The sequence below is a fragment of the Apodemus sylvaticus genome, chromosome 9, assembly GCF_947179515.1.
Source record: "Apodemus sylvaticus chromosome 9, mApoSyl1.1, whole genome shotgun sequence".
Classification (NCBI taxonomy): Eukaryota; Metazoa; Chordata; class Mammalia; order Rodentia; family Muridae; genus Apodemus; species Apodemus sylvaticus.
The window spans coordinates 60085723-60110420 of record NC_067480.1 but is presented as its reverse complement, the minus strand read 5'-3'; positions in this window follow the sequence as shown (position 1 = coordinate 60110420).

Here is a 24698-nt window from a genome sequence, read left to right as displayed (position 1 = left end):
CTCTACACATAGTCAGCTAGGCCAGCTAATACCAGAGATAACCAGATGGTGAAAGGCAAGTGCAAGATCATAAAAAACAGAAACCAATATACTCTGACACCATCAGAACCCAGCATTCACACAACAAGCCATGAATATCCTAATATACACAAAAGCATGATACTGACCTAAAATCCTATCTCATGAAGATGATAGAGATCTTTAAAGAGGATATAAATAACTCACTTAAAAAAATAAGGGGGGACAGTTAAACAGGTAGAAGATCTTAAAAAGAAATGAATAAAGAAATACAGAAAAACACAAACAAACAGGTGAAGGAATTGAACAAAGCAGTCTAAGACCTAAAAATGGAAGTAGAAACAATAAAAAAAAAATCACAAATAGAAGCAACTCCGGAAATGGAAAGCCTAGGAAAGAGGCCAGGAACGACAGACCCAAGTATCAATAACAGAATAAAAAGATAGAAGAGAGAATCAAAGGTATAGAAGATACAATAGAAGATGTTAACACAATGGTCAAAGAAAATACAAAACATAAAATCTGCCTAATCCAAAACACCCAGGAAATCCAGAACACAATGAAAAGACCAAACATAAGAATGATAGAAATAGAAGATAATGAAGATTCCCAGCTCAATGAGCTAGAAAACATATTCAACAGAATTGTAGAAGAAAACATCTCCAACCTAAAGATAGCTTTGGCCATAAATGTACAAGAAACATATAGAACACCAAATAGATTGGGCCAAAAAAGAAAATCCTCTCATCCAATAATAATAATCAAAAACCTAAGGCACAGAACAAAGAAAGAATATAAAAATCTATAAGAGAAATAAGCCAAGTAACATATAAACTCAGACCTATCAGAATTCTCAACAGAGATTCTAAAAGCCAGAATATCTCAGATGTCATAAAGACCCTAAGAGAATAAAAATGCCAGATCATAACAAAGCCAAATTTAACCAATACATATCCAGCCAAAAAGAAGATTATAGAAGGAAAATTCTTACAAAATCATCTTACAAAAAACCCAAAAAGAGACAATCACACACCAATAATTCTACCTTCATATGACAATTATATGTCTTTACTATCTCTCAACATCAGTGAATTCACTTCCCCAATAAAAAGACATAAGCTAACAGAATGGATGCACAAGTAGGATCCAGCATTTTCCTACATACAAGAAGCATGCCACAATTACAAAGATAGATACTACTTCAGAGTAAAAGCTGGAAAAAAATTCTAAGCAAATGCTTCCAAAAAACAAGCTGGAGTTGCCATTCTAATATCCAATAAAATAGAATTTCAACAAAAGTTATCAGACGAGATGGGGAAGAATACTTCATATTCATCAAAGGAAAATCCACCAAGAGAAAGTCTCACTTCTGAACATCTATGCCCCAAATGCAAAGACAACCACATTCATAAAAGAAACGTTACTCAAAATGCACATTGAACCTCACACAATAATAGGGGGAGAATCCAACAGCCCACTCTCAACAATGGACAGGTCACTGAAGCATGACACTAAACAGTGGCACTGTGAAGCTAGTAGAAGTTATGAATCAAATGGGTTAACAGATATATACAGAACATTTCACCCTACAACAAAAACATATACCTTCTCAGCACCCCACAGTACCTCCTCAAAAAGTAACCATATAATCATTCACAAAACAAGACTCAACAGATACAAGACTTAAATAACCCAATGAATCCTATCAGATCACCATGGACTAAAGCTAGACTATGATAAAAACAAAAACAACAAAAAGCCCACATGCCCATGGAAACTGAACAACTCTCTACTCAATGATAACTTGGTCAGGGAGGAAATAAAGAATTTAAAGAATTTCTAGAATCCAATGAAAATACACAGCATACCCAAACTTATGGGACACTATGAAAGCAGTGATAAGTGCCCTCTTGAAGAAACTGGAGAGATCCTACACTAGCAACTTAATAGTACACCTGAAAGCCCTAGAAGAAAAAGAAGCAAACACACCTAAGTATCAAACTCAGGGCAGATATCAACCAATTAGAGACAGAGAACAATACAAAGAATCAGTAAAACCAAAATCTGGTTCTTTGAAAAAATCAGCAATATAGATAAATCCTTAGCCAAACTAACTAAAGGGCACAGAGACAGTATCCAAATAACAAAATTAAAAATGAAAAGGGAGATACAGAAACTGAGGAAATTAAAATAATAACAATAATTGGCAGGTCTTATTAACAAAAGCCTTTACTCAACAACACTGGAAAATCTAGATAAAATAGCTAAAAAGTATGCTTTTTTGACAGATACCGTGTAAGAAAGTTAAATCAAGAGCAGGTAAACTATCTAAACAGTCTCATATCCCCTAAGGAAATAGAAGAAATAATTTAAAAACTCCCAACCAAAAAAAGAGCCCAGGGCCAAATGGCTTTAGAGCAAAATTCTACCAGACCTTCAAAGAAGAGCTAATACCAACACTCCTCAAAATATCCCATATGATAGGAACATAAAGCACACTACATAATTCATTCTATGAGGCCACAGTTACACTCTGATACCTAAACCACACAAAGACACAGCAAAAAGAAAAAGAAAACTTCAGACCAATTTTGCTAATGAATAGCAATGTAAAAATACTCAAAAAAATAAAAAGTTTTGGCAAACTGAATCCAAGAACACATCAAAACCATCATTCAAATACATCAAACATCAAATAGACTTCATCCCAGAGATGCAGGGATGGTTCAATATAGGAAACTTCATCAACATAATACAGTATATAAACAAACTCAAAGGAAAATAATCACATAATCATCCCATTAAATGCTGAAAAAGCATTTGACAAAATACAACAGCCCTTTTGTTAAAATCATTGGAGAGATCAGGAATTCAAAGCCCATATCTAAACATAATACAAGCACTATACACCAAGCCATCAGCCAATATCAAATTAAATGGCAATTACTTGAAGCGATCCCACTAAAATCATGGACCAGATAAGGCTGCTCACCCTCTCACTATCTATTAAATATAGTACTTGAAATTCTAGCTAGAGCAATAAGACAACAAAAAGAGATCAAGGGGATTCAAATTGGAAAAGAAAAAGTCAAGATATCACTATTTGCTGATGATATAACATAGATAAGAGATGCCAAAAAATCTACCAGAGAACCTCTAGAGCTGATAAATAAATTCAGATAAGGGGCTGGATATAAAATTAACTCAAAGAAATCAGTAGCCAACTTTACACAAATGATAAACAGACTGAGAAAGAAATTAGGGAAACAACACCCTTCACAATAGCCATAAATAGTATAAAATATCTTGATATAGCTTTTACCAAACAAGTGAAAGATCTGTACATAAAGAATGTCACATCCCTGAAAAAAAAAATCAAAGAAAACCTCAAATGATGGAAAGATCCTCCATGCTCGTGGATTGGTAGATTCCAACACAGTTCTTCACAGACATGGAATGAGAAATTCTCAATTTCATATGGAAAAACAAAAAACACAGAATATCAAAAACAATTCTTAACAATAAAAGAATTTGTGAGGCAATCACCACCCCTGACCTCAAACTGTACAATAAAGAGCAAAACACATGATATTGATACAGAGACAGACAAGTTGATCCATGGAATAGAATTAAAGACCCAGAAATAAACTCACACACCTATGGTCACTTGATCTTTGACAAAGAAGCCAAAAACATCCCATGGAAAAAAGAAAACATCTTCAATAAATGGTGATGGTCACCTGGCATTCTATATGAAGAAAAATGAAAATAGATCCATATTTGTCACCTTGCACAAAGCATAAGTCCAAGTTGATCAAGGACCTCAACATAACACCAGATGTACTGAATTGAACAGAAGAGAAAGTGGGAAAGACCTAGAACTTACTGGCATAGGGAGAAATTCCTTAAACAGAACTCCAATTGCTCAGGCTCTAAGATCAACAATTAATGAATGAGACTTCGTGAAACTGAAAGGTTTCTATAAGGCAAAAGACACAGTCAATAGGACAAATTGGCAGCCTACAGATTGGAAAAAAATCTTAACTGACCCCACATCTGATAGGCATGGCTCCCAGTTGAAGGAAGGGGCCACTCACCCATCTCAGTATTTTAACCCAGAATTGTTCCTGTCTAAAGGAAATGAGGGATCAAAAATGGCACAGAGACTGAAGAAAACCCCATTTAGAGACTGCCTCACTTAGGGATCCATCCCATTCACAGACACCAACCCTAGACACTACTCTGATGCCAAGAACTGCTTGTAGACAGGAGCCTAGTAGGACTGTCCTTTGAGAGGCTCTGCCAGCACCTGACTAAGACAGATGCAAATACTCACAGACAACCATTGGACTGAGCCCAGGTACCCTAATGGAAAAGATAGGGATGGACTGAAGGAGCTGAAGGGGATTGCAACCCTGTAGGAAGAGCAACAATATCACCTACCTGGACCCCTCAGAGCTTCCAGGAACTAAACCACCAATCAAGAAGTATACATGGTTGGGCCCATGGCTCCTGCTACATATAGTAGAGAATTGCCTTATCTGGCATCAGTAGGAGGGGAGGCACTTGGTCCTGTGGAGGCTTGCTGCCCCAGCAAAGAGGGGTGCTAGAGAGGTGAGGCTGGAGTGGGTGGGTAGGTGGGGGAGTACCCCCTTAGAGGCAAAGGAGAGGGGGAATAGGATGAGGGGTTGCAGGGGGAACACCAGAAAGGGGAACAACATTTGAAATCTAAATAAATAAAATAAGAAAGAAAGAAAGAAAGAAAGAAAGAAAGAAAGAAAGAAAGAAAGAAAGAAAGAAAGAAAGAAAGAAAGAAAGAAAGAAAGAAAGAAAGAAAAAGAAAGGAAGAAAGAAATAAAGAAGGGAAGGAAGGAAGGAAGGAAGGAAGGAAGGAAGGAAGGAAGGAAGGAAGGAAGGAAGGAAGGAAGGAAGGAAGGAAGAAAGGAAGGAAGGAAGGAAGAAAGGAAGGAAGGAAGAATATCCCAGATTTAACTTCTCATGAACCCATGACGTTGATTAACAAAGTATACTCACAGCCCCTAGAAGGAAGGGATTCTTCCACCTCTCAGAAAGATTCACCATGCAAGTATTCACATCCTGTTGCCTGACATGATCATGGCCGCATTAGCCGTCAGATGCTGGGCATTAGCTGATGTCAATTCTCCCTCATGTCCTGTTTTGTTTTGTTATTTTGTTTTGCTTTGCTTTGCTTTGTCTCATCATATCTCACTCTGTATTCCTGACTGACCTAGAACTTGCTGGGTAGATGGGACTGGCCTCCAGCATTCAAAGATCTATCCCCCTGCCTCTGCCTCCTGAGGGCCATTGTGTTGTTTCAGCTTTTATTACCCTCACCTCCAAGAGTTTTTCTTCTTACCTTGAAAATTAGTTGGTAAAATTCAATATCATGTGAGTGCCAGAAGAACGGAGTGTATAGGAAGCAGGAAAAGAGATAAGTCTCATAAAAGACCATACCCGCCGGGTGCTGGCGGCACATGCCTGTAATCCCAGCACTCTGGGAGGCAGAGGCAGAGGCAGGCGGATTTCTGAGTTCAAGGCCAGCCTGGTCTACAGAGTGAGTTCCAGGACAGCCAGGGCTATACAGAGAAACCCTGTCTCGAAAAATCAAAAAAAAAAAAAAAAAAAAAAAAAAAAAAAAAAAAAAAAAAAAAAAAAACCAAAACCAAAAACAAAAACCCAAAAAATGAAAACAAACAAAAACAAACAAACAAAAAACAAACAAACAAAAAAGACCATACCCAGAAAGGTGGAATTAACCTATGCAGTGTGGTTTAGTCATTCTCCTTCCAAGTATATTCTCTAAAGAAACCTTGCTCAAATGTACAAAAAGATAGGAAAATATTTAAGGAATAGGTTTCTTTTGTTTGTTTATTATTATTATTAATTATTATTATAGTTGCTTTATTTACATTTCAAATGGTATCCCCTTTCCACATCCCTCTGAAAAACCCCATCCCATCCCCCATCCCCCATCCCCCTCTTCTCTTCCTCCTCCCTACTTTCCTGACTTGCATTTCCCTATTCTGGGGAATTGAGCCTTCTCAGGACCAATGGCCTCTCCTCTCATTGATGTCTGAAATGGTCATCTTCTGTTACATATGTAGCTGGAGCCATGGGACCCTTTAAGGGATAGTTTTATGTGTTAAAAAAAAATGCAATAGAATACCAAAATATGTCATTAAAACGTGGATAAACAGAATTGTAAAAGAATGAATCAAAATCTACTTAGAGTTATGTAGTTCACGCAGAAAGTTGAGGAAAAATAAAAATAAAAGTTACAGAATAACAGGTACACCATAATGATACTTCTTAACAGTTAAAAAATATTGTTTGTGTGTGTACATATGTGCATGTGTGAGTATACCTTTGTGTTCCTTCTTTGAGAATCTTGTCCTTCTTTTTCCCTTCACAGTCTACTTTGTTAAAATGTACATATTTTTCTCTACTCTGAAATGTAGTGAAATTCTTCTGAAAGATTAATTCCTCCCTTGGAGAAATAAATATGAAGGCCCCTCTGACAGATTGTTGAACTTGGTTTTCAGCTCTGTTCTTTCTTGTGCATCTCACTCAACCTTTATATCCTTGCTCCAAAATAACCATGCTGTGGCTGTATACAAGAGCCTCATGTATCTTTCGTGATCAAATTTAAACTAGTCTTTTAAAACACTTTCTTAACTACTCCTAATTTGAATTAAATTTACTCCTTTTATTTTTTAGAGCCACTCACAATCTCAATGGCTTCTGTCTTTTTACATGGTTCTATATGCCTGCCTTCCCACTACATCAGTTCCCTCTAAAAAGGGAATTTTCTTTGTTTCTGAATTTCTCCTTTACAACCAAAACAAGTATCAAACCTTGGAAGAATTCACCAGCTGTTTGCTCATCTTGGTTTAATATCCTCGTTTCTGTTTCTCCTAAAGCTGCTGGATGTCTATACACCATGTTGCCTAAAGTCAATATGTTTATTGCCCAACTGATTAAAATTATTTTGGGGATGAGTGCTCTAGAGCTAGCTAACTCTAAAACAATGTCTTCTCCTTTTCCCTAGGAGAAAAGGACTTCTCCTAACTTCAAATAACTATCAGCTCTTTCCTGAAATAATCCTCAGCCTATTGTTCTCTAGAATAAATGTACAGACACTGTGTGTGTGCGCGCTATTTTCAAACTTCTTTTAATTATTTTTAAATATTGAAAATGATAGGACTTTAAAAGCATTTAGTTACTCCGGATATTTTCAGAGATAATTCAATGATGATTAAAAACCTACCAATGGAGCAAATAATGACATTAAGAATCAACAACCAGAGTAAGTCAACATTTCCCTGTCACTTTCAGGATTAGAAAATTGTTGGAATTTGATAGGAAATACTGGAAGCTCTGAACATTTTCTGATAAACATCCCAAATTAGCAAGTAGTTAAGAGACTTCCTTGATAGCTTATATATAACTGAATGAAGCTAAGAAATAACCAAAACTGAACGAAACTCACTCATATTGTATAATTCTGAAATTAACATATTTAGAAGTTTCATATTCACATGTTACATGTGACATGACATATTAACATATTTCACAAGATAAAAGATACTGTGCTTTAAGTTTTTTCTTTTTTTATTCGATATATTTTTTATTTACATTTCAAATGATTTCCCCTTTTCCAGCCCCCCACTCCCCGAAAGTCCCATAAGCCCCCTTCTCTCCCCCTGTCCTCCCACCCACCCCTTCCAACTTCCCTGTTCTGGTTTTGCCGAATACTACTTCACTGAGTCTTTCCAGAACAAGGGGCCACTCCTCCTTTCTTCTTGTACCTCATTTGATGTGTGGATTATGTTTTGGGTATTCCAATTTTCTTGGTTGATATCCACTTATTAGTGAGTGCATACCATGATTCACCTTTTGAGTCTGGGTTACCTCACTTAGGATGATGTTCTCTAGCTCCATCCATTTGCCTAAAAATTTCATGAATTCATTGTTTCTAATGGCTGAATAGTACTCCATTGTGTAGATATACCACATTTTTTGCATCCACTCTTCTGTTGAGGGATACCTGAGTTCTTTCCAGCATCTGGCAATTATAAATAGGGCTGCTATGAGCATAGTGGAGCACGTATCCTTATTACATTGTGGGAAATCCTCAGGGTATATGCCCAGGAGTGGTATAGCAGGATCTTCTGGAAGTGAGGTGCCCAGTTTTCGGAGGAACCGCCAGACTGATTTCCAGAGTGGTTGTACCAATTTGCAACCCCACCAGCAGTGGAGGAGTGTTCCTCTTTCTCCACACTCTCTCCAACACCTGCTGTCTCCTGAATTTTTAATCTTAGCCATTCTGACTGGTGTAAGGTGAAATCTCAGGGTTGTTTTGATTTGCATTTCCCTAATGACTAATGAAGTTGAGCATTTTTAAGATGCTTCTCCGCCATCCGAAGTTCTTCAGGTGAAAATTCTTTGCTTAACTCTGTACCCCATTTTTTTAGGGTTGTTTGGTTTTCTGGAGTCTAACTTCTTGAGTTCTTTATATATATTGGATATTAGCCCTCTATCTGATGTAGGATTGGTGAAGATCTTTTCCCAATTTGTTGGTTGCCGATTTGTCCTGTTGATGGTGTCCTTTGCCATACAGAAACTTTGTAATTTTATGAGGTCCCATTTGTCAATTTTTGATCTTAGAGCATATGCTATTGGTGTTCTGTTCAGAAACTTTCTCCCTGTACCGATGTCCTCAAGGGTCTTCCCCAGTTTCTTTCCTATTAGCTTCAGAGTGTCTGGCTTTATGTGGAGGTCCTTGATCCATTTGGAGTTGAGCTTAGTACAAGGAGACAAGGATGGATCAATTCACATTCTTCTGCATGCTGACCTCCAGTTGAACCAGCACCATTTGTTGAAAAGGCTATCTTATTTCCATTGGATGTTTTCAGCCATTGTTGAGGATCAAGTGGCCATAGGTGTGTGGGTTCATTTCTGGATCTTCAATCCTGTTCCATTAATCCGCCTGCCTGTCACTGTACCAATACCATGCAGTTTTTAACACTATTGCTCTGTAGTATTGCTTGAGGTCAGGGATACTGATTCCCCAAGAATTTCTTTTGTTGCTGAGAATAGTTTTAGCTATCCTGGGTTTTTTGTTATTCCAGATGAATTTGATAATTGCTCTTTCTAACTCTGTGAAGAACTGAGTTGGGATTTTGATGGGTATTGCATTGAATCTGTATATTGCTTTTGGCAAAATGGCCATTTTAACTATATTGATTCTACCGACCCATGAGCATGGGAGGTTTTCCCATTTTTTGAGGTCTTCTTCCATTTCCTTCTTCAGAGTCTTGAAGTTCTTGTCATACAGATCTTTCACATGTTTGGTAAGAGTCACCCCAAGATACTTTATACTGTTTGTGGCTATTGTGCAGGGGGTCATTTCCCTAATTTCTTTCTCAGCCTGCTTATCCTTTGAGTATAGGAAGGCCACTGATTTGCTTGAGGTGATTTTATAACCTGCCACTTTGCTGAAGTTGTTTATCAGCTGTAGGAGTTCTCTAGTGGAGTTTTTTGGGTCACTTAGGAAGACTATCATGTCATCTGCAAATAATGATAGCTTGACTTCTTCCTTTCCAATTTGTATCCCTTTGACCTCCTTATGTTGTCAAATTGCCCGAGCTAGTACCTCAAGTACAATATTGAAAAGATAAGGAGAAAGGGGCAGCCCTGTCTAGTCCCTGATTTTAGTGGGATTGCTTCAAGTTTCTCTCCATTTAGTTTGATGCTGGCTACTGGTTTGCTGTATATTGCTTTTACTATGTTTAGGTATAGGACTTGAATTCCTGTTCTTTCCAAGACTTTAAGCATGAAAGGATGCTGAATTTTGTCAAATGCTTTTTCAGTATCCAATGAAATGACCATGTGGTTTTTTTCTTTGAGTTTGTTTATGTAGTGGATTGCATTGATGGATTTCCATATATTGAACCAACCCTGCATTCCTGGGATAAAGCCTACTTGATCGTGGTGGATGATCGTTTTGATGTGTTCTTGGATTCGGTTGGCAAGAATTTTATTGAGTATTTTTGCATCGATATTCATAAGGGAAATTGGCCTGAAGTTCTCTTTCTTTGTTGGATCTTTGTGTGATTATGGTATCAGCGGAATTGTGGCTTCGTAGAAGAAATAGGGTAGTGTTCCTTCTGTTTCTATTTTGTGGAATAGTTTGAAGAGTATTGGTGTTAAGTCTTCATTGAAGATCTGGTAGAATTCTGCACTGAAACCATCTGGTCTTGTGCTTTTTTTGGTTGGAAGACTTTCTATGACTCCTTCTATTTCATTAGGCGTTATGGGACTATTTAGATGATCTATTTGGTCCTGATTTAATTTTGGTATTTGGTATCTGTCAAGGAAATTGTCCATTTCCTCCAGATTCTCCAGTTGTGTTGAGTATAGGCTCTTGTAGTAGCATCTGATGATTTTTTGGATTTCCTCAGTTTCTGTTGTTATATCCCCCTTTTCAATTCTAAGTTTGTTAATTTGGATACTTTCTCTGCGCCCTTTGGTCAGTCTGGCTAAGGGTTTATCTATCTTGTTGATTTTCTCAAAGAACCAGCTCCTGGATTCGTTGATTCTTTGTATGGTTCTCTTTGTATCCAATTGATTGATTTCAGCCTTGAGTTTGATAATTTCCTGTCTTCTACTCCTCCTGGGTGAATTGGCTTCTTTTTGTTCCAGGACTTTCAGGTGTGTCGTTAAGGTGCTAGTGTATGCTCTCTCCTTTTTCTTTTTGGAGGCACTCAGGGCTATGAGTTTTCCTCTTAGCACTGCTTTCATTGTGTCCCAAAGATTTGGGTATGTTGTGCCTTCATTTCCATTAAATTCTAAAAAGTCTCTGATTTCTTTCCGTATTTCTTCTTTGGCCAAGGTGTCATTGAGTAGAGTATTGTTCAGCCTCCATGTATATGTGGGCTTTCTGTTGTTTTTGTTGTTATTGAAAACCACTCTTACTCCATAGTGATCTGATAAGAGGCATGGGATTAGTTCGATCTTCTTATATTTGTTGAGGTCTGTCTTGTGACCAATTATATGGTCGATTTTGGAGAAGGAACCATGAGGTGCTGAGAAAAAGGTATATTCTTTTGCTTTAGGGTGAAATGTTCTATAAATATCAGTCAAATCCAATTTGTTCAAAGCTTCAATTAATTTTACTGTATCCCTGTTTAGTTTCTGTTTTCCTGATCGGTCCATTGAGGAGAGTGGAGTGTTGAAGTCCCCCACAATTGTTGTATTAGGTGCAATGTGTGCTTTGAGCTTTAGTAAAGTTTCTTTTACGAATGAGGGTGCCCTTGCATTTGGCGCATAGATGTTCAGAATTGAAAGTTGTTCTTGGTGGATTTTTCCTTTGACCAGCAAGAAGTGTCCTTCTGTGTCTCTTTTGATGACTTTAGGTTGAAAGTCAATTTTATCTGATATTAGAATGGCTACTCCTGCTCGTTTCCTGTGACCATTGGCTTGTAAGATTGTCTTCCAGCATTTTACTCTAAGGTGTTTTTTATCTTTGACACTTAGGTGTGTCTCCTGTATGCAGCAAATTGTAGGGTCCTGTTTCCTTATCCAGTCTGTTAGTCTATGTGTTTTTATTGGGGAATTGAGACCATTGATGTTAAGAGATATTAAGGAATAGTGATTATTACTTCCTGTCATTTTTGATGTTCTTTTTATATTTGAGTGGTTATCTTCTTTTGGGTTTGATGAAGGAAGGTAACTATCTTGCTTTTTCCAGGGTGTAGTTTCCCTCCTTGTATTGGAGTTTTCCTCCTATTATTCTTTGCAGAGCTGGGTTTGTAGAAAGATATTGTGTAAATTTGGTTTTGTCATAGAATATCTTGGTTTCTCCATCTATGGTGAATGAGAGTTTTGCTGGGTATAGTAGTCTTGGCTGACATTTGTGTTCTCTTAGAGTCTGCATGAGATCTGCCCAGGATCTTCTAGCTTTCATGGTCTCTGGTGAGAAGTCTGGTGTGATTCTGATAGGTCTTCCTTTATATGTTACTTGGCCTTTTTCTCTTACTGCCTTTAATATTCTTTCTTTGTTTAGTGCATTTGGGGTTTTGATTATTAAGTGACGGGAGGTATTTCTGCTCAGGTCCAGTCTGTTTGGAGTTCTGTAGGCTTCTTGTATATTCAAAGGCATCTCTCTCTTTAAGTTAGGAAAGTTTTCTTCCATAATTTTGTTGAAGATATTTGCTGGTCCTTTCTGTTGTAAATCTTCACTCTCATCTATACCTATAATCCTTAGGTTTGGTCTTCTCATTGTATCCTGGATTTCCTGGATGTTCTGGGATACAAGCTTTTTGCATTTTGCATTTTCTTTGACAGTTGAGTCAATGGTTTCTATGGTATCTTCAGCATCTGAGATTCTTTCTTCCATCTCTTGTATTCTGTTGTTTATATTTGCATCTATGGCCCCTGATTCTTCTCAAGGTTTTCTATCTCCAAAGTTGTCTCCCTTTGTGATTTCTTAGTTGTTTCTACTTCTGTTTGTAGATCCAGGATGGTTTTGCTCAGTTCCATCATTTGTTTGCTTGTGTTTTCCTGTAATTCTTTAAGAGATCTTTGTGTTTCCTCTTTCATGACTTCTGCCTGTTGACTCAAGTTCTCCTGCATTTCTTTAAGGTTTTTTTTTTTTTTTTTTTTTTTTTTTTGCCTTTCTTCTTTATTGGCTTCTATCTCTTGGGCCTTATTCTCCTGCATTTCTTTAAGAGATCTTTGTGTTTCCATTATACGGGTTTCTAGCTTATTCATGTTCCCCTGTATTTCTTTAAGAGCTTCATTCATGTCCTTTTTGTGTTCTTCTAGCAGCATCATGAACAGTGATTTTAAATCCAAATCTTGTTTCTCTGGTGTGTTGGCATAACCAGAACTTGCTGATGTTGGAGAGTTTGGTTCAGATGCTGCCATATTGCCTAGATTTCTGTTCGTAGTGTTCCTGCGTTTGCCCTTTGCCATCTTGTTCTCTGGAGCTAGTTGGTCTTGTCTGTGGTTGGTGTTTCTGCCTCCTGAGAGGCTCTAGGGCTATTTCTGCAACACTGAATGGCAGGGTTTCCCCTGTTGCAGATTGTTGATGTGCTGTCCTCCTCTTGGGGGCTTTTGCAGCCTTAGTGTGTTTTGCCCCAGATTGTGACTGTGAACCAGATGGTGTCTGTTTGCTCCTTCAGGGAGTGCTGAGGGGTGTATGCTGCGGGGACCTTTTCTGCATGCTGATTACTCTGCTGGCCAGTGGAACTCCCAATTGGGTTGGTGCACACAAGGCTAGCCTTGCTGCTCAGGCCCTGAGTCTAGGCAAAAGCCTGGCAGGCCAATGTCTGAGCAAAGTTCCCCTCAGCTGTGAGTGTTAATTGGGTCTGTCAGGTGGCCAGGATGGCAGCTTGCCTGTGCTCCTTGAGAGTGCTGGGAGAGTCTGCTGAGCTAACAACTTCCTGGCCAGGTCGGCACACAGATGGCCCACCGAGCAGCCCAGGGCCTGGGGGCAGTCCAGGGCCTGACCGTCTGAGACCCTGCTATGTCTGCCTCGGGCTATGCCTGTTAGCTGGTTTGGTTTTGTCTGCTAGGACTCTCTGGCTTCCAGTAGGCAAAATGGCGGGGGGGGGGGGGTCGCGCGCCGGCCCGGGCAAACAACCCCCTGGCCGGGTTTGCATACCGGTGCCCCCCCCCACTAGCTCAGTGCCTGGGTGCAGGCCAATGCCCGCCGGGCTTAGACCCCCTCGATGTTGGTCTTGGGTTATATTTGCGTACCTCAGTCTGTCTGATTTCTCTGGCGTCCGAGAACCAATATGGAGGCCTCGTAACTGACTGGCAGGAGGCAGAGTTCTGATGTGGCTTCTGTGTGGTGAAAGGCACCATAAATCCTCCTCTGTTTGCAGCCTGGCTGGCCAGCGATGGCCAGTGGTCATGGGCGCAGGGTCTGCTTGGACCCTGTCAGCTTGGTTGCACTGCTGATGGCCCTTCCTCTGGACCAGCCGCTGCTGCTGTTGCTGCTGCCACCGCTGCTCCAGAACTTCTGTACGTTTTTTATATTACTCTCTTCATCTTTCAAAGTTTACTTATGCTCTTACTGAAACACACTCTTTAGTAGTTCTTCAGAAAAATCTGTGAACCATAAAACGATCTGTTTTTGAAGCATGGCTTATTTTGTCCTTGATTTCGAATAATGTTTTTGCCTTGGTACTTTAAGAATATTCTCTCTATGGTGTTGTGCGGCATCCATTAACAGAAGTCAAATGTCACTTTAACTGAGACTCATTTGGCAATTTTTTTTCCTGTTTATATTTCAGAATTTTACTATACATGTCCAATTATAAATGTACTGTTGTTTATCCATATCGTTATACAAGTGCATTTTAATTGGACAACTCAAATCTATTCTGTCTATCTAAATTAATAGTCCTCAGTCCCACTGTTGAAACAGCCAGAATAATCTCCAATTATAGGACATTTTTCTACTACCTCTTTAAGCTCAACTTTTTAAAATTTCCCATGTGTTTTGGGTTCAATGTAGACGGTTCCACTTAGGCTCATATGGTGGACTCCTTGGTCCCTAGATGTTGATGCAAATTTTTGAAGGTTGTGGAATCAGTCCCCAGATGCTAATGAAATTTTTGAAGGTTGTGGAATCATTTAAGTAAAGGATATAACTGGAGGCAGCCTGTTGCTGAGGGCATGCTTTGATGGCTACATCCATGCCCACTCTTGGCTCCAGCTCTGATTCCTAATCTAAGGAACAAGACCTCGGTGTGAAGAATAAGCCATATAACAGACTCCTGCTATCATAGATGGAGCCACCCAGAACTCTCTGTTCACTGCTGAAAGGTATTACATCCCATGAGCCATGAGCCAGTATAAGATTTCCCTCCCTGAAGTCACTTTTTCAGCTATTTTGTACAGCAATAAGAAATGTAACTAATAGACCACATGACCATTAGATATAAAGTACATTCTCTTCTTTTTCCTAATTTATCTTATAACTTTAATTATCAGTGTGTTTTAATTTTAATTATCAGTGTTCAGAGTAAATTTCTTTAACTTACCTTCTAACTTATTGGATTTTTTCCCTTTAAATTGTGTGTAGTGTGTAAAATACTTTCTGCATAGCAATAAGTACCTAGATTGGATCTTTATCACCCCAAATAAAAATCCAGGCACCCATTAATGCTTTCAAGATAGGTCTTTTGCTCTAAAACTAAATGTAAATTATCTTGATCATGGTTATGCATAGCCCTTTAGGATTCTCCTCTATTTGTTGCCTGTCATTGAAAAGTTTCTATCACTGTCCTTGAGGGAAAGAGTGCCCAGGTCAATCCTTCCCCATTGTGGTTTAAATTCTAGTTGTTCTTGAGAAAATCAGCTAGCTCATTTTTCCAGAAACTTTCCCTCTGCCTCTAATACTCGAGCTTGGAGACATTACAATAGGAGGTGTGAGTTCTTTGATACCACAATCATAGTGCTGCTTATCAGAGGAGAATAACCATCACTCAATTTATATCTACAGAGGCTTTGATCCCAGTGCATTGTTCTCCATTGTAACAGGATAATGACATCACTGATGCTTCCTACCTGCTTAAATCCACTGAACCAATGAGAGAGAAAGAGACATGTCCCCAGAGATGAAGAAAATAATTTTCTTAAGAGCTGGGAAACTTGACTCCCAGGCACCAGAGAGATCCAACAGACAGCACCAGGTACACAGACATAGCCTGAGGCTAACATCGCTTGGGTCTCAGCCTGTCAGGCTTTTGCCTGCACCCAGGGCCTGGGAAGCTCTGTGGGCCATCTGTGTGCCACCCAAGTCAGGGATAATTTGCCCTGCAGACTGACCAGCACTTGGAGGGGCGCTCTACCATCTTGGCTCCCAGACTCCAGATAGATCTAACAGACATCACCAGTTACACAGACATAGCTGCAGTCTAACATCACTGGGGTCTCCAACCATCAGGCTTTTCCCTGCCCCCAGGGCCTGGGCACCTCTGCAGGATGTCTGTGTCCCAACCCTGTCAGGGGTCCTTTGACCTCCAGAGTGATCAGCACTTGGAAAAGGTCCCTGCAGCATTTGCCATCTTCACTCCCTGACAGAGCAGACGGGCAGCACAAGGTTCACAGAGACAACCCGATTATAGCATGAGACACAACAGAGCTCCAAGGGCACCCAAGAGGAGGGCAGCACATCAGCAATCTGTGCCAGGGGAAACCAAGTCATCCAGCAGTGTGAAAATAGCCTTACAGGCTCACAGGAGGTTCAAGCACCAGCCAATGACAACAAGACCAACTAATGCCAGAGATAACCAGAAGGCAAAAGGCAAACATAGAAATGTTACTAACAGAAATCAAGGCTTTATGGCAGGATCTGAACTCAGTTCTCCAACATCAACAAGTCCTAGATACACCAACACACCAGAAAAACAAGATTTGGATTTAAAATCACTGGTCATGATGCTGTTAGAGGAACACAAGAAGGACATAAATAAATCTCTTAAAGAAATACAGGGGAACATGAATAAGTTAGAAGCTCTTACAATGGAAACACATAAATCACTTAAAGAAATTCTGGAGAACATGGGTCTTCTATCTGTTGATAGAAGCCAATAAAGAGGAAACACAAAAAAATATTTTAAAAAATGTGGGAGAAATTGAGTCAATAGGCAGAAGTCATGAAAGAGGAAACACAAAAATCTCTTAAAGAATTACAGGAAAACACAAACAAACAAGTGAAGGAACTGAGCAAAACCATCCAGGATGTAAAAACAGAAGTAGAAACAGCTAAGAAATCACAAAGGGAGACTATGTTGGAGATAGAAAACCTTGGGGGAAAAAATCAGAGGCCATAGATGCAAATATCAACAAGAGAATACAAGAGATAGAAGAAAGAATCAAAAATGCCAAAGATACCATAGAAATCATTGACTCAACAGTCAAAGAAAATGCAAAATGTAAAAAGCGTGTAACCCAAAACATCCAGGAAATCCAAGACACAATGACAAGACCAAACCTAAGGATTATAGGCAATATAATTGAGATTAGTTTCTGTTTTCCTGATCCGTCCATTGAGGACAGTGGAGTGTTGAAGTCACCCACAATTATTGTGTTAGTTGCTATGTGTGCTTTGAGCTTTAATAAAGTTTCTTTTACAAATAAGGGTGCCCTCGCATTTGGACCATAGATATTCAGAATTGAGAGTTCTTCTTGGTGTATTTTTCCTTTGACCAGCAAGAACTGTCTCTCAGTGTCTTTTCTGATGACTTTAGGTTGAACGTCAATTTTATCTGATATCTGGCTTCTTTCCTGAGACCATTTGCTTGTAAAATTGTCTTCCAGCCTTTTACTCTAAGGTAGTGTTTGTCTTTAATACTGAGGTGTGTTTCCTGTATGCAGCAAAATGTAGTTTCCTGTTTACGTATCCAGGCTGTTAGTCTATGTCTTTTTATTGGGGAATTGAGTCCATTGATGTTAAGAGATATTAAGGAATAGTGATTATTACTTCCTGTCATTTTTTATGTTATTTTTATGTTTGAGTGGTTATCTTCTTTTGGGTTTGATGAAAGAAGGTTATTATCTTGCTTTTTCCAGGGTATAATTTCCCTCCTTGTATTGGCGTTTTCCACCTATTAATCCTGTGTAGGGCTGGGTTTGTCAAAAGATATTGTGTAAATTTGGCTTTGTCATGGAATATCTTGGTTTCTCCATCTATGGTGATTTAGAGTTTTGCTGGGTATAGTAGTCTTGGTTGACATTTGTGTTCTCTTAGAGTCTGCATGGGATCTTCCCAGGATCTTCTAGCGTTCATGATCTCTGGTGAGAAGTCTGGTGTAATTCTGATAGATAAGTCCTCCTCTATATGTTACTTGGCCTTTTTCTCTTACTGCCTTTAATATTCTTTCTTTGTTTAGTACATTTGGGGTTTTGATTATTATGTGATGGGAGGTATTTCTGTTCTGGTTCAGTCTGTTTGGAGTTCTGTAGGTTTCTTGTATATTCATGGACATCTCTCTCTTTAGGTTAGAGAAGTTTTCTTCCATCATTTGTTGAAGATATTTGCTGGTCCTTTAAGTTGTAAATCTTCACTCTCATAAACACTACCTTAGAGTAAAAGACTGGAAGACAATTTTACAAGCAAATGGTCTCAGGAAACAAGCCAGATATCAGATAAAATTGATGTTCAACCTAAAGTCATCAAAAAAAGACACTGAGGGACACTTCTTGCTGGTCAAAGAAAAAATACACCAAGAAGAACTCTCAATTCTGAACATCTATGATCCAAATGCGAGGGCACCCTCATTTGTAAAAGAAACTTTATTAAAGCTCAAAGCACACATAGCAACTAACACAATAATTGTGGGTGACTTCAACACTCCACTCTCCTCAATGGACCGATCAAGAAAACAGAAACTAAAGAGGAACACAGTGAAACTATTTGAGGCTTTGGACCAATTGGATTTAACATATATATAAAACATTTCATCCTAAAAACAAAAGAATATACCTTTTTCTCAGCACTTCATGGTACCTTCTACTAAATCAACCATATAATTGGTCACAAAACAGACTTCAACAAATATAAAAAGATTGAACTAATCCCATGCCTCCTATCAGATCACTATGGAGTAAGAGTGGTCTTCAAAAGCAACAAAAGCAACAGAAAGCCCACATACACATGGAGTCGGAACAATACTCTACTCAATGATACCTTGGCCAAAGAAGAAATAAAGAAAGAAAGCAAAGACTTTTTAGAATTTAATGAAAATGAAAACACAACATACCCAAATCTATGGGACACAATGAAAGCAGTGCTAAGAGGAAAACTCATAGCCCTGAGTACCTCAATAAAGAAACTGGAGAGAGCACACACTAGCATATTAATGTCACACCGGAAAGCCCTGGAACAAAAAGAAACTAATTCACCCAGGAGAATTAGATGACAGGAAATCATCAAACAGAGGGCTGAAATCAATCAAGTGGAAACAAAGAGAACCATACAAAAAATCAACAAAACCAGGAGCTGGTTCTTTGAGAAAAACAACAAGATAGATAAACCCTTAGCCAGACTAACCAAAGGGCACAGAGACAGTATCCAAATTAAGAAATTAGAAATGAAAAGGGACATATAAGAACAGAAACTGAGGAAATTCAAAAAATCATCTAATCCTACTACAAAAGCCTATTCTCAACACAACTGGAGAATCTGGAGGAAATGGACAATTTCCTAGACAGATACCAAATACCAAAATTAAATCAGGATCAAATAGATCAGCTAAACAGAAAGAAATTAAAGGGGTCATAGGAAGTCTTCTAACCAAAAAAAGCACAGGACCAGATGGTTTTAGTGAAGAATTCTATCAGACCTTCAAAGACGACCTAACACCAATACTCTTCAAACTAGTCCACAAAATAGAAACAGAAGGAACACTACCCAACTCGTTCTACAAAGCCGCAATTACAATAATACCAAAACCATGCAAAGATCCAACAAAGAAAGAGAACTTCACTTCTTAAGGTGCCTCTGGGCCATCCGAATTTCTTCAGGTGAAAATTCTTTGTTTAGATCTGTACCCCATTTTTTAATAGGGTTATTTGGTTCCCTGGGGGGTCTAACTTCTTGAGTTCTTTGTATATATTGGATATTAGCCCTCTATCAGATGTAGGGTTGGTGAATATCCTTTCCCAATTTGATGGTTGCCATTTTGTCCTTTTAAGAGTATCCTTTGCCTTACAGAAACTTTGTAATTTTATGAGGTCCCATTTGTCAATTCTTGATCTTAGAGCATAAGCTATTGGTGATCCGTTCAGGAACTTTTCCCCTGTGCCCATGTCCTCAAGGGTCTTCCCCAGTTTCTTTTCTATTAGTTTCAGTGTGTCTGGTTTTACATGGACGTCCTTGATCCACTTGGAGTGAAGTTTAGTACACGGAGATAAGAATGGATCAACTCAAGAAGGAAATCGAAGGAGACCTCAGAAAATGAAAAAGTCTGCCATGCTCATGGATTGGCATGATTAATATAGTTAAAATGGCCATCTTGCCAAAAGAGATCTACAGATTCAATGCAATTCCCATCAAAATCCCAACTCAGTTCTTCACAGAGTTAGAAAAAGCAATTCTCAAATTCATCTGGAATAACAAGAAACCCAGGATAGCTATAACTATTCTCAACAACAAAAGAAATTCTGGGGGAATCAGTATCCCTGACTTCAAGCAATACTACAGAGCAATAGTGTTAAAAACTGCATGGTATTGGCACAGTGACAGACAAGTGGACCAATGGAATAGAATTGAAGATCCAGAAATGAATCCACACACCTATGGTCACTTGATCTTCGACAAAGGAGCCAAAAACATCCAGTGGAAAAAAGATAGCCTTTTCAACAAATGGTGCTGGATCAATTGGAGGTCAGCATGCAGAAGAATGCGAATTGATCCATTCTTATCTCCATGTACTAAACTTCACTCCAAGTGGATCAAGGACTTCCATGTAAAACCAGACACACTGAAATTAATAGAAAAGAAACTGGGGAAGACCCTTGAGGACATGGGCACAGGGGGAAAGTTCCTGAACAGATCAAAAATAGCTTATGCTTTAAGATCAAGAATTGACAAATGGGACCTCATAAAATTACAAAGTTTCTGTAAGGCAAAGGACACTGTTAAAAGGACAAAACAGCAACCATCAAATTGGGAAAGGATATTCACCAACCCTACATCTAATAGAGGGCTAATATCCAATATATACAAAGAACTCAAGAAGTTAGACCCCAAGGAACCAAATAACCCTATTAAAAATGGGGTACAGATCTTAACAAAGAATTTTCACCTGAAGAAATTCAGATGGCCGAGAGGCACCTTAAGAAGTGCTCAACATCATTAGTCATTAGGGAAATGCAGATCAAAACAACCCTGATATTTCACCTTACACCAGTCAGAATGGCTAAGGTCAAAAACTCAGTAGACAGCAGGTGTTGGCGAGGATGTGGAGAAAGAGGAACACTCCTCCACTGCTGGTGGGGCTGTAAGATGGTACAACCACTGTGGAAATCAGTCTGGAGGTTCCTCAGAAAAGTGGACATGACACTTCCAGAGGACCCTGCTATACTTCTCCTGGGCATATATCCAAAGGATTCCCCGGCATGCAATAAAGACACATGCTCCATTATGTTCATAGAAGCCTTGTTTATAATAGCCAGAAGCTGGAAAGAACCCAGATGCCCCTCAAAGGAGGAATGGATACAGAAAATGTGGTATATTTACACAATGGAATACTACTCAGCAATTAGAAACAATGAATTCATAAAATTTTTAGGCAAATGGTTTGATTTGGAAAATATCATCCTAAGTGAGGTAACCCAATCACAAAAGAATACACATGGAATGCAATCTCTGATAAGTGGATATTAATTAGCCTAGAAGCCCTGAATACCCAAGGCACAAATCGCATAACAAATGACTCCCATGAAGAAGTATGGAGAGGGTCCTGATCCTGGAAAGGATTGATCTAGCATGGGAAGGGAATATAAGGACAGAGAAAAAGGAGGGAGGTGATTTGAGAAGGGATGGAGAGAAGAAGGTTTATGGGACATATGGGGAGGGGGGATCCAGGAAAGGAAAAATCATTTAGAATATAAACAAAGAATATAGAAAATAAAAATATTAAAAAAAAAAGAAAAAAAAGAATGGATCAATTCGCATTCTTCTGCATGCTGACCTTCAATTGAACCAGCACCATCTGTTGAAAAGGCTATCTTTTTTCCACTGGATGTTTTCGGCTACTTTGTCGAAAATCAAGTGACCATAGGTGTGTGGATTCATTCCTGGGTCTTCAATTCTATTCCATTGGTCCACTTGTCTGTCACTGTGCCATTACCATGCAGTTTTTAACACTATTGCTCTGTAGTATTGCTTGAAGTCAGGGATACTGATTCCCCCGAATTTCTTTTGTTGTTGAGAATAGTTTTAGCTATCCTGGGTTTTTTGTTAATCCAGATAAATTTTAGAATTGCTCGTTAACTGTATTAATCCTGCCGATCCATGAGCATGGCAGATTTTTTAATATTTTTATTTTCTATATTCTTTGTTTACATTCCAAATGATTTCCCCTTTCCCGGATTCCCCCTCTTCATATGTCCCATAAACCTTCTTCTCTCCATCCATTCTCCAATCACCTCCCTTCTTTTTTTTCTGTCCTTATATTCCCCTCCAATGCTAGATCAATCCTTTCCAGAATCAGGACCTTCTCCATACTTCTTCATGGGAGTCATTTGTTATTCGATTTGTGCCTTGGGTATTCAGGGCTTCTGGGCTAATTAATATCCACTTATCAGAGATTGCATTCCATGTATATTCTTTTGTGACTGGGTTACCTCACTTAGGATGATATTTTCCAGATCAAACCATTTGCCTAAAAATTTTGTAAATTCATTGTTTCTAATTGCTGAGTAGTATTCCATTGCGATGAACATAATGGAGCATGTGTCTTTATTGCATGCTGGGGAATCCTTTGGGTATATGCCCAGGAGAGGTATAGCAGGGTCCTCTGGAAGTCTCATGTCCAGTTTTCTGAGGAACCACCAGACTGATTTCCAAAGTGGTTGTACCATCTTACAGCCCCACCAGCAGTGGAGGAGTGTTCCTCTTTCTCCACATCCTCGCCAACACCTGCTGTCTCCTGAGTTTTTGACCTTAGCCATTCTGACTGGTGTAAGGTGAAATCTCAGAGTTGTTTTGATTTGCATTTCCCTAATGACTAATGAAGTTGAGCATTTTTTAAGATGCTTCTCCACCATCCGAAGTTCTTCAGGTGAAAATTCCTTGTTTAATTCTGTACTCCATTTTTTAATAGGGTTATTTGGTTTTTTGGATGATAACTTCTTGAGTTCTTTATGGTTCAATATAGGGAAATCCATCAATGCAATCCACTATATAAACAAACTCAAAGAAAAAAAACCATATGGTCATTTCATTAGATGCTGAAAAAGCATTTGACAAAATCCAGCATCCTTTCATGCTAAAAGTCTTGGAAAGAACAAGAATTTAAACCCCATACCTAAACATAGTTAAAGCAATATACAGCAAACTGGTAGCCAACATCAAACTAAATGGAGAGAAACTTGAAGCAATCTCACTAAAATCAGGGACTAGACAAGGCTGCCCTCTCCCTCCATATCGTTTCAATATAGTACTTGAAGTTCTAGCTAGAGCAATTAGACAAAATAAGGAGGTCAAAAGGAAACAAATTGGAAAGAAAGAAGTCAAACTATCACTATTTGCAGATGATATGATAATATACTTAAGTGACCCAAAAAGCTCCACCAAGAGAACTCCTACAGCTGATAAACAACTTCAGCAAAGTGGCTGGTTATAAAATCAACTCAAGCAAATCAGTTGCCTTCCTATACTCAAAGGATAAGCAGACTGAGAAATAAATTAGGGAAATGACACCCTTCATAATAGCCACAAACAATATAAAGTATCTTGGTGTGACTCTAACCAAACAAGTAAAAGATCTGTATGATAAGAACTTCAAGTCTTTGAAGAAGGAAATTGAAGAAGATCTTAGAAGACAGAAAAATCTTCCATGCTCATGGATTTTCAGGATTAATATAGTTAAAATGGCCATCTTGCCAAAAGCAATATACAGATTCAATGCAATCCCCATCAAAATCCCAACTCAGTTCTTCATAAAGGTAGAAAGAGCAATTCTCAAATTCATCTGGAATAACAAAAAACCCAGGATAGCTAAAACCATTCTCAACAGTAAAAGAACTTCTAGGGGAATCAGTATGCTGGACCTCAAGCAATACTACAGAGCAATAGTGTTAAAAACTGCATGGTATTGGTACAGTGACAGGCAGATGAATCAAAGAATAGGATTGAAGACCCAGAAGTGAACGCACACACCTATGGTCACTTGATCTTCAACAAAGGAGTTGAAAACATCCAGTGGGAAAAAAATAGCCTTTTCAACAAGTGGTGCTAGTTCAATTGGAGGTCAGCAAGTAGAAGAATGCAAAATGATCCCTTCTTATCTCCTTGTACTAAGCTCAACTTCAAGTGGATCAATGACCTCCACATAAAGCCAGACACACTGAAACTCATAGAAAAGAAACTGGGGAAGACCCTTGAGGACATGGACACAGGGGGAAAGTTCCTAAACAAAAAACCAATAGCTTATGCTCTAAGATCAAGAATTGACAAGTGGGACCTCATAAAATTACAAAGTTTCTGTAAGGCAAAGGAAACTGTCAAAAGAACAAACCAGCAACGAACAAATTGGGAAAAGATCTTCACCAACCCTATATCCGATAGAGAGCTAATATCCAAGATATACAAAGAACTCAAGAAGTTAGACCCCAGAGAACCAAATAACCCTATTAAAAAAATGAAGTGCAGAGCTAAACAAACAATTTTCACCTGAAGAATTTTGGATGGCTGAGAAGCACCTTAAGAAATATTCAACATCTACAGAGCAATAGTGTTAAAAACTGCATGGTATTGGTACAGTGACAGGCAGGCAGATCAATGGAAGAGGATTGAAGATCCAGAAATGAACCCACACACCTATGGCCACTTGATCCTCGACAAAGTGGCTGAAAATATCCAATGGAAAAAAGATAGCCTTTTCAACAAATGGTGCTGGTTCAACTGGAGGTCA